Genomic DNA, 12,201 nt, shown 5'->3' with positions numbered 1-12,201 from the left:
CTAATGCTCTGGTGACCTATAGAAGCAAACCAAATCTAAGCCTATATTTGCCTCAAGGTTACAAAATCAAAATGCTAAGGACAACCAATCACAAATGGCCAACTAGGCTTTAAGCTATAGCCAATCAGTAATTTCCTTACTTTGCTTCCACGTTTTCTCTATGAAAGCCTCTCCCAGTTCCTGTCAGTGGAGCACTTCTAACCACTTCTGGTTTGGCACTGCTTGATTTAAATAATTATTTGCTCAAATAAACTCTTAAAATTTTTAATATGCCTCAGTTTATCTTATAACAGTTCTGATGTCAGAAGAGGGGACTAAAGGAGCTCCCCCACCCCACAGTGTCTAGGGAGCAATGGGCAATGAGGCGGAGATACCTGCTGAGTCCCTTCAGCTTGCTGCTTTCTCGCTGCCTCTGGAGGTGGTGGGTAAGTCCCTTTCGGATCCTAACACCACGCTTTTTGCATTATGAGCTTTCGAACTTTATTTGACCGCTTCCTTTTCTGAACTGGGTCTGACTGAGAAATCAGGCTGAATCTGGGGTCAGACTGAAACCTAGCAGGACTCTGCAGGGCCCTCCCAAGGACAAGTCCCTCCAGGTCCCCAGCTTCTTATTTGGCCTTCCCAAGAAGCAAGGGAACACAGAAACAAAGGAAAAGGAGTCGAGCAAGAAAAGTAATGATAGCTTAAACAACAGTTCAGCAATAAAACAGAGTCACAGGACACCTAGTTCATCCTCAAGGAATATACATGACCGTCTGACCCGTATCTTTGAGTAGTTCTGCAGAAACTAAGATCTCCATCCAGGTGGAGGATGGTGACTACATGCTGACCACAAGCACATAGACCCCAGACTAGTTGGAACCAGAAGGTTGATGATTAAGATTCCTGAAACATCACCTGTTACCTCACCAACAAGCAACCAGAAGAATGTCCATGAGCTGATCACACACCCTGCAACCCTTACCCCTAATGTTATCTTTAAAAACCCTTGCCTGAAAGTCATCAGGGAGTTCGGGTCTTTTGAGCATGAGATGCCCATTCCCCTTGCTTGGCAACCTGCAATAAATGCTGTACCTTCCTTCACTATAACCCAGTTGTCAGTAGATTGACTTTGTTGCACATCCAATGAGTAGACCCAAGTTCAGTTCAGTAACGGAAGTGGCTCTTGGTCTTGGTGTTAGGGGAAACATTGACTGAAACTGCCCACCCTGGCCAGGCAAAGACAGTAACAATTTGCATGAGTTATTTTACGACAGGAGCTCCTGGAAGTAACAGAGAACTAACAAGCCACCACCAACCAGAAGAGTACAGGAAAGGTCAAAAAGAGAGAGAAAACGCCGGTCCACATGTCCTAGCAACCACCCAGAATCCTCCTCACTGGAATCCATCTTGGCTGAGTGGTTGCACGCACCACCAGAAAGGACCCTGAGTCAGAATGATTGGCCAGAGACAACCTGAAAACTAATCCCATCACCATAAAACCCGAGACTGCAAGCCATGTGGCAGAGCAGTCCTCCTGGGTTCCCTTACCCTCGTGCTCTCCACCCGGGCGCCCCTTCCCAATAAAGTCTCTTGCTTTGTCAGTACGTGTGTCTCCTCGGACAATTCATTCTGAATGTTAGACAAGAGCCCACTCTCGGGCCCTGGAAGGGATCCCCCTTCCTCCAACATTTCGAGGATAGTATCTTCAGTACTTCTTTGGGAAATGCCTCTTTCATTCATGAGGTTGTTCAACACTCCCAGGTATACTTATTGTTTGTCCTGGCTTAAGTCTGACAAGATATTCAAAAAGATTTTTTTTTAAGTAGTTCTATAGCAAAAGTTAGCCAAATTGGAAACTGATATTCAGAGCCTGAGAGGAAGTTCTTTTTTAGGCCTTCTCCCCTAAACTAAATGAAACTATGTACCCAGAGAGAAAGAAAAACATTCCGAAGACAAACAGCTCTAAATCTAGAACATAGGAATCTTCTGATTTCCATCTTAGTTGAAGCTCTCCCTTATATAAAAAAAGCAAATTAAAAATTATGTAGTTGAAAAAAAATAAAAAAAAATAAAAAAAAATAAAAAAAAAATTATGTAGTTGAATGAATCAGTCAGCCTTGCTACCATTCAGGTTGCAATTCAATTCTTCAAGGAATTAAAAACAACTGTACTTGCCTTACAAATCTAGTCTTTACAAGAACATAAGTTGCCCACCTAACCTTTCTACTAATCCCAAAACCTCCCCATTCACTTCAGAATTCTTGTAGGTATTTCAAAATTCTGGATTTAGGAAACAAAAGTCCTTCTTGGAGGAACCTGCATTCTTTCCTGTGCCTCTGAGATGTAAATGTTCTATCCAGTCTTCTCTAGGAGCTGTGGAACATCTTTCTGATATGCAAATTTCAAGAGGTAATCCTTATCAGAAGGGAAGAAAAAGAAAAAATGGGGAAAGACTATTTGAAAACTAGACAAATGAAAAATCTTAACGAAAGCTGAAAGATCTCTGTTTTCATCTGTCTGTATATTTGTGTGTGTCTGTGTACACATGTTATGGATGTGTTATATTTTTCTACCTCTGGATGGTATTGCCAAAACTAATTTACTGTTTTTGTTCTTTTAATTTTTGTTTTATATTGGAGTATAGTTGATTAACAATGTTGTATTGGTTTCAGGTGTACAGCAAAGTTATTCAGCTATACATGTATCTATTCTTTTTCAAGTTCTTTTCCCATCTAGGTTATTACAGAATATTGAGCAGAGTTCCCTGTGCTATACAGTAGGTCCTTGTTGGTTATCTATTTTAAATATAGCAGTGTGTACATGTCAATTCCAAACTCCCAATCTATCCCTCCCTGCAACCCTTCCCCGCTGGTAACCATAAGTTCATTCTCTAAGTCTGTGAGTCTGTTTCTGTTAATTTTTAAAGAGCTCTATTTGTTAGGGAACCATCGAATGAAACCACCTGTCTCAGCCAGGTATGATAATAACCACTGGCAAGAGTTGTCTCACAAAAGGAGGTCCCAATAAGGAACACAGGGCTGCCACGGACAACTAACCAGGAGAAATCATGAGGGACCAAAAGGAGGCAGGAGACTCCAGCCCATAATATGACCTGCCAACCTTCTAGAAACCCTCACACTAGAATCCATCTTGGCTGAGAGATGCGCGTGCCACCAGGAATGACCCTTGAGTCAAATCAAACAAAGGCAAGATGACTGGCCAGAGACAACCCAGAAACTAACCCCATTACCATAAAACCTGAGACTGCGAGCCATGTAGCACAGCAGTTCTCCTGGGTTCCCTTACCCTACTGCTCTCTGCCCGGGCACCCCTTCCCGATAAAGCCTTTTGCTTTGTCAGTACGTGTGTCTCCTCGGACAATTCATTTCCAAGTGTTAGACAAGTGCCTACTCTCGGGCCATGGAAGGGGTGCCCCTTCCTGCAACTTATTTAATTGGCTTAAAGTCAAACAAATGCTATGTAAATTAAGTATGCTCTCAGAACTATAAACACTAACCCAAACGTTTTTCAAGTGCATGTGATCCAGGATAATATTCAGTAAATAAAAGCTAGTTTCAGTTTGTTGCTTTAATTAAAACAAGCATGTCTTCAGAATTACCAGCATTAAATTTAATGCAGACATGCAACTTTTATTCTCCCCGGATTTACTAGTCAAATAAGTTATCTGTTACAAAATGTGCCAGCAAGAAAATAACTTTTTTAAAAAGATGAGAGTTTGCTCTTTAACATCTGGTAGAATTTTCTTGACTAATGTAAACATGATTGTTGCGAACGTGTAAATCAAATAGATGTAAGTGGAGTAAAAGTTTATAAAACTTTTCAACAGTGATGAGATTTTATAAAATATGTCTACTTAAAAATAGTTTCTAAAGTCTTTTGGTAACTTGGAAGCTTAGCGTTTCACCAAGTTAAGTGATGGAAATTCACTGACTCTCTAGGTCATTTTCAAATAAGATAAACATACTGAAACATTGATTAATCAATATAGGTTTATCTACTTCTGGCTCCCTATTACAGAAAAAAGAGTGGTTATAATTAAGTTTTAGGTTTATTTGAAAATTTTGATTACCTACTTCTGTAAAAATTTTAATTTGCATATTTCAGCAATTCTAAGGTACACTTTTTTTCAAATTTAATACATTGAACTTGGATTTTCTTACAATCCAAGGAGTTGCATTCACAATCCCTGCCAGCGAGGCAGCATCACAACTGAGCTGTCATTGCTGGCATATGCCCCATTGGTCACAGTTGTTCATATGAATGTCATCACCTCTGCTGAGTTATATGCAATCTGGCACTACAGTACTGAATTTAACTGCTGTCTAAACGTTTTCAAAAATCTTTCACTACGATTCTGCATTTAAACAAAATGTTTGGAGAATGCAGAAAGGCACAGAAACACAGCAGAGGAATATAAATTTGACATGAATGAAACAAACAGTCTATTGTGTATGCAGAAAGACATGGAAACTAAGCAGAAAATATTCCTTGTAGGAAGAATGACCACGCTTCCATATTTTCTTATAAAGGAATAACTGAGTGCTTTATAGGAACTAAGAAAAAAGATGTTTACAAGTAGATAATGTCGTATTTCATTACTGAAATGTGTGCAAAGGACTAGCTGTCACAAGTCAGTGAATACCAATGGAAGCAGGAGAAATTGCCACTCAGAAAAGCTGAGACATTTCAAAGCAATAATTGGCTTCTGAACCAATTCATATGGAGTTGTTCCATTCTTTTTTAGTTGTACATAAAATAATGGTGAGTCTTGCAACTGATGGAATCCTAAAGTTGATGAACTATATCTTCATCATGGCTGAGTATCAAGTAAACCTTGATAAGAGTTTGAAGTAATATGTTGTACTGTACTTAGGACTCACGCACAGAATCTCTTCCTCTTCTTCAAGACCTCCAGGCCTACAAACCCTCAGAGCCATAACACACTGTCCAATCTTGCAAACCATGTGAAGGGACAGTGTGCAAAGCATATCTATGCCTAGCCAGCTACATGGGGAATTGTGTGTTGCCTTTCATGCCTCAGGCCTAGTGAGCTTCTAGAAAACAGGTTCAAGTCATCAACCAGGTTTACTTACTTAATGCAAGAGATGAGTAGGAGAACATATCCACCCCATAGCATAGCCTAAAAGTCAGCCTGGAAGAGCATTAGGTGCTACAAGTGAATTCCCCAACCTCACAAATCAGATTAATCACTCTTACTCCTGTGCAGAGAGTGGCGTAACTGGAAATATTATTCTAATGCTGTGCCCTCTTGAGAAGTGGAGCACAAGTCTAATATTAATTTTCTAGGACTACTATTAGAAATTACCACCAGTTTAGTGTCTTAAAACAACAGTAATCTGGCAGCGTGGGCGGAAAGAGGCAAGCAATTGGCGCAGCGCCAGAGGAAGTGGAGCGCTCAGGCCCAGAGGGTGGCAAGAAGGAGGAAGCCATGTCCAGCTCTGGCTCAGGTCTCTCGCGCGCCCAGACCCAGGGCCCTTGCATCACACCATGGCCCGGCCACCGGTGCCCAGCTCAAAGGGTCGCAAGAGGGGCGGGGGAGGGCTGCTGGGTGACCCTGGTGGACAGGGCGACGTGTACAACTGGGAGGTGGCCATTTTCGGGCCCAACACCTACCACGAGGGCAGCTACTTTAAGGCGCGCCTCAAGTTTCCCGACTACTACCTAACTCCCGCAACCACCGCCGGACTTTCGTTTCCTGACCAAGGTGACATCTACAGCGATATCTACAAGACGGTGACATGCGCGTCTCCAGGCTCCACACACCGTGTCGGGTAAGGAGCCCCGGGCGGGCAGCTGCCCTCGAAACATCGGAACCACACCTGAGCCTCAGGACCACCCTCCTGCGCGTCACCTCCCTCCTCAACAACCCGACACCTCCTCACCAGCCGTCATGATGTGCAGGAAGTGGAAAGAGAGCAAAGGCAAGGAGCTGGAGCACAGAGGCTGAATCATCCCGAAGCACATTCTATGACCAAGATGGACGCGGAGCGCTGCGGCACGAAAGTCTCCGTCTCGCGGCCGGCGAGCGGGGCGTGAAGAGCAAGGGGCAGGCGCAGGCGCAGTCGCAAGCGCAGGCGCAGGAGGAGGCTTTGAGCTCTTACGCCCGCCCCGCTGCTGCGAGGACCGCGAGGCCGAGGCCAGGCCCAAGGCTGCTAACGGAAGGATGAAGATAACTCCACAACCAGGAGTCCTGACTCTGAGTCCTCCACCGAATAAACTTACAAGCTTTACCTAAAACAAATGAAACAACAAACAGAAATGTACTTTGAAAGTTCTAGAGTCCAGAAGTCCAAAATCAAGGTGTCAGCAGCATTGGTACCTTCTGGAGGCTCTGAAAGAGAATCCATTCCTTACCTTTTTACTACTTTTTTCATGGTTGATAGCAATCCTTGGCATTCCTCAACTTGTAATTACATAACTCTAGTCCCTGCTGGCATCTTCACATGGCTTCCCCCTGTAACCCTGTGCCAAACCTCCCTCCCCTTTCTCCTACAAGGATACCAGTCATTGGATTCATAGCCTATCCTAAATCTTAGATAATCACATCCCAATATCTTTAATTTAATTACATCTGCAAAGATCCTATTTCAAAATAAGATCACATTCACAGGTACACATTCACAAGTCACAAAGACTTGGACAGATCTTTTGGGGGAATACTAAACAATCCTTATGAAAGCATGAGAACAGGATTCTCCCCCTACCTCTCTTTTATTCCAGGAACTGGGCCAGGTACCAGAGATCCATAAATGAGTAAAATCAATTTAGTCCCTGTCCTCATTCTTCACCTTCCCTACTGCCAATGGTCTATTAGAATGGTCTCCTAATTTTTCTCCCAGCCTCAAGTCTAACTGATCTGTCAGATCTGAAATAAAATGAAGCAAGACAAAGAAACCCTATAATAGCAGAAACAGTCAAGATTTTGCTACAATAACCACTGTATCTCAGTGTCTTATAACAACAAAGATTTGTATCTTATTCATGTCTGTGACAAATAGCTGAGGGTTTTCTTTATGTCATTCTCACTCAAGGACCAAGGGTCATGCTTCCATAAGACCTAAGGCAGGAAAAGACTCAGTGGCAAATCAGATAGTGTCTCTTAAAGTTTCCGTGCAGATGTGGCATACATTAGCATTAGTCAAAGTAAGTTGTGGCCATGCCTAGATTCAAAGGCAGATGGGGAAGTACAATCCTAATATAGGCTTAGAAGTGGGAAGAACTGAAAATATTTGGTGAATAGCTCAAATAACTACCATAATAATTCTACCGTTTAAATATTTTTAATGGATTTATCTCACCTACCAGCTCAAGTTTACACTCTTTAGCGTGGCGTTCCAGGCTCTGTAGAGGGATCCCAATCTCGATTTTCAGCCTCATTTCTCCCTCCTTCACTGCCACATATATATGCTCCAGCTACACTAAATCTGACTACTCACAATTCCCTGCCATGCCATGCTCTCTCTAGTCTCCAGGCATTTTTTCACACTGTTCCCTTTACCTGGAACAACCTTTGCCTTAATTCATTCTCCAAGTTTTTTCTTAAAGGTGTCTTCCTCTTTGAAGCTGTCTCCTTAGGTAGAATTAATCCCTCCATCTGCGAACACATTTCATTTTTACTTATCTCATTCCTTCACTGATTTATTTACTCAAGAAGTAAATCATGTGCCAGGCACTGTGCTGCAATAAGAGAAAAGTACATAGCTCCAGTCCTGGAACAGTTATCATGTAGTGGGGGAGAAAGAAAAGTAACAGGCAATTACAACTCAAATTTGTACATGCCACTCTAGGAGAAGTATGAGGTGCTATGGGAAACCCTGGCACAGTGGCAGTTTCCCAGATGATAGGATGGTTAAAATGAGATCAGAGGTATTATAGTTAGCCAAGTAAAGGACTGGGGAGGAGAAAGATCTGGGTAGAGAGAAAAGCCTGTATGAAGCTCAAGAAGAGCGAACACATGGTGAGTTTGGAGAACTGAAAATATGTACTTAAAAAATACAGAGGAAATATGTGGCATACGCTGTAAAGCAAATTGAAGACCGAACCACAGTTCCTGAATTAGAGAACAAGTCAGTGCCTATTTCCTACTTTTGTGATTCAACATGGGGATTGTTTCCTTAATTTAGCTTCCTTATCAATTTTTCTAAAAGAGATATTTCTCTTTGTCCCTTAATGCTACCTCCTATCATTATGTTTCCTTCTTTTTTCGTTTTGCATTTTCTTGCTTAGTATTTTAGTAGTATTCTATTAATATTATTCAATATTAATATTGTTACATCAACTTTTTTGTATATAATTTTCTTTTCAGTTTTAATCATTCCATATCATTTTGTGTAAGGCGTACCTATAAATAGCTTATATTTTACTTTTTTAACCAGATTTTTAAATCCAGTATTAGAAAAGTGAGTTTAATCTGAGGCTATTTACTGTAATTATTGATATATTTGGATTTCTACCATCTTACTCTATATGTATATATTTTTTAATTTGGCTGTACTGGGCCTTAGTTGCGGCATGTGGGATCTTTGTTGCTGCATGCGGTATCTTTAGTTGAGACATGTGAACTCTTAGTTGCGGCATGTGTGATCTAGTTCCCTGACCAGGGATCGAACCCAGGCCCCCTGCATTGGGAACATGGAGTCTTAGCCACTGGACCACCAGAGAAGTCCCTATGTCTTATTTTTTGCTATTTATTTCTACTTTTTTGCTATCTTTCATTAAATAGATTTCTCAAACTTCTTTCTTTTTGCTTTCCAGTTTGGAAGTTATGCGTTTTGCGGTTTTTTTTTTTTGTTTTTTTTTTTTTTTTGCGGTACGTGGGCCTCTCACTGTTGTGGCCTCTCCCATTGCGGAGCACAGGCTCCGGATGCGCAGGCCCAGCGGCCATGGCTCACGGGCCCAACCGCTCCTCGGCATGCGGGATCCTCCCAGACCGGGGCACGAACCGGTGTCCTCTGCATCAGCAGGCAGACTTTCAACCACTGCGCCACCAGGGAAGCCCCTGTGCTTGTTTTTTTTAGCAAGCATTTATAATATGATGACAAAGCCAATCAGTATCTCTTTTCTCTACTGAAAAAAACAAAGACCTTAGCACATAATAACTTCTCCTCTGCGTCATAACTTCCAAGTTATTATGTGGTATTTTATTTTTAGTCTGTTTTCAAACACAAACACAAATACGGTTATGCTTGTTACTTTATGGAAAGTATTTTTTATAATTATATTCTATGTTTTACTGCTTCCTTTGTTTATCATCACTTCTTTTACCCCATAGCTTCACTCTACAATCATTTTTCTTTTTCCTGAAGTATAGTCCTCATGGCTATTTAGAGTACCACCCTCAGACCTAGGTATATGGCCCTGATGTCTGACCTAGCACTTTAAAGGGTCCCTCTGGCCCTCCATCCAGTGTGCCCATCTTTAAGAACTAAGGAATCCAGGAGCCAAAGAAGATATACCCATCTGGGCATATGTACCTCTTGTTTTCTTCTGGACCATTTTCCAAAGATTCAGGACCCTGGAATTTCCTGTCTGCCTGGGTGGCAAATGTTAGGGGCAGACTTCTGGTCCCCATGGAACTTTAGATCCTGCTCTTTGTTACTAGTTCCTTTCCAGTTTCCAATATGTATAAGTTTTCCAGTATTCATTTTGAGCTCAGTATTTTCCAGTATTCATTTTGAGCTCAGCTGTGTGTGTGTGGGGGGGTGTATGAAAAATATGTTACTTAATAAATCTTAATGATTGTGGAGGGCAAGGGGACACTGGACTTTGTTACTTAATAAATCTATATGATTGTGGAGGGCAAGGGGACACTGGACTTTGCAAGTGCTAAGTGCACTTCCTTAACCTTAATTTTAACATGTAAATTAAGTGTAAAATTTAAGTGAAGTAAAATTAATTGAAGCACATTGATTAATTTAAAAATTAAATTAAATTGCTATACATTAAGTAATCCTCTTACTGTGGCCCAAATCATACCTTGGACTAGGTATGATTAACTGTATGACCTAGGGCAAATTACTTTATCATTCTCAGCTTCGGTTTCTCTTTTCAAAAAGGAGATTGGTATGAGCTGCACATCATGACTTCCTTCCAAAGAGTACAGCATGGAAAGAGGGGACAAAGGAATAACTTTACAGCTGAAAAACCTGACAAACACTATTTCTACCAGGTGATCAAGGTTACCATCAAAGGTGATAACAAATGTTAATAATAGGCACTCTTGATACAACATGATGAGAATGGTACTTTACCTCTATGGTCTTCTTCTCCAAAACTGAATCTAATCATGAGAAAAATATCAGACTCCAATGAGGGACATTCTACAAAATACCTGACCAGCAACTCAAAACTATCAAAGTCATAAAAAAACAAAAAGTCTGAGAAACTGCTACAACCTGGAGGAGCCTAAGGAGACATGACTAATAAATATAACGTAGTATCCTAGATGGGATTCTAGAACAGATAAAGGAATTAGTTAAAAACTAAGATAATCTGAATAAAATATGAACTTTACTTAACATATTAGTTCATTAATTATAGCAGATATACCATACTCATAATGTAAGATGTTAATAATAGGGGAAACTAGATGTGGGGTATATGGGAACTCTCTTCACAAATTTTCTATAAATCTAAAACTATTCTAAAATTAAAAGTTCATTTTAAAAGATTTTTAAAAACCAATAAAAAAGGAAAAGATTGGATGAAATAATAAAGTATGAATGATAAAGCAATTTTAGCATGAATATTGATAGCAAAATATAAAATAAAAATCTCCAAGGTTAGCAAGACTAGAAAGAAAACCTCTTGTTAGAGATAGGAAATTGGATGGTGCAACTTCAACAATGTTTGTATCCATAAATATTGTTATGGTTTCATATGTATCAATTTGTACCTTGTCTACCCAGCATTAGATGTACCTATACTGATACACTAAGACACAATTCATTCATTTTGACTGGAGTATGGTAGTCCCATGTATGAGTATACTATAATGTGTTGATGCAGTCCCTCAATGATGAGCATTCACATTCTTCCCAATTTTTCACCCATATAAGCACAGCAATAAATATCTCTGCACGCCTCCTTGCACATATGAACAAGAGATTCATAGGCACATATATAATTAGGATAGCATACACACAAAGCTATTAGATACTGCCAATTTGCTCTCCAGAGTGTTTGTACCTGTTTATATCCAGCCAACGTGTCCAAAGGCTTCGTTTTTCTGCATATTCATGAACCCTTTGAATAGTATTTCACTTTTTAATTGAATTCCCCTTAAATAATAATACAGTTACACATCTTTTCATACATGTATTTGCCTCAGATTTCCTGTTCTATGAGTTGGATATGATTAAAAACTGCCCATTTTTCCCTTGGTTTGCTTTTATTTTTCTTAAATGATTTAGAGAAGTTCTTAGGTTTGTGATACCAATTCTTTGCTGGTTATACTTGTTAGAAATATCCTATCTGTTTACTGCTTATGGTATTTTTTGTGGCGTGTCTCTTGACTGCTTATGGTAATTTTTGTCACACAATATTAGTAAATTGTAATCTAGTAGAATTCTTTTGTTTTTTTAATGATTTGCATTTTTCATGTATTTAAGGTCATTCCAACGTCAAAATTATATTCTTCTATATTTTATCTAAAAGTTTTATTTATTTATTTATTCTTTGGCCATGCTACACGACTTGCAGTATCGAACCCGGGCCCATGACAGTGAAAGCGCTGTCTCAACCACTGGACCGCCAGGGAATTTCCACTCTCTAAAAGTTTTAACAGTACTATTTTCCACATTTAAATATTCAATCTACATGGACTCTTATTTTTCTTCATGGTATAAGGCAGGGATCTAACTGCATTTTTTTCTATGTGGAAAATCAACTTTTCTCACATTATTTATTGAAGTTTATTCTTTACTCATTGATTGTAATGCCATCTTTGTTACAAATTTATTTCTGGGTTCTGTGATACATTCCACTGGTTATGTCGCTTATTTAAATGCAGACTTCTGGGTTTTAAGCAAAGATTCTAATTCAACCCATCCAGAATGGAACTCATGAATCCAGTTTTAACAGTAAACCCCATGGTTCTGATGGAAACGGCCCACAAAATGCATTTTAAGAAGGATAGGGCTTCCCTGGTGGCGCAGTGGTTGAGAGTCCGCCTGCCGA

The sequence above is a fragment of the Neophocaena asiaeorientalis genome, unplaced genomic scaffold, assembly GCF_003031525.2.
Source record: "Neophocaena asiaeorientalis asiaeorientalis breed wild unplaced genomic scaffold, Neophocaena_asiaeorientalis_V1.1 scaffold249, whole genome shotgun sequence".
Taxonomy (NCBI): Eukaryota; Metazoa; Chordata; class Mammalia; order Artiodactyla; family Phocoenidae; genus Neophocaena; species Neophocaena asiaeorientalis.
The sequence above is the reverse complement of the archived record's forward strand: the minus strand, read 5'-3'. Positions refer to the sequence as shown.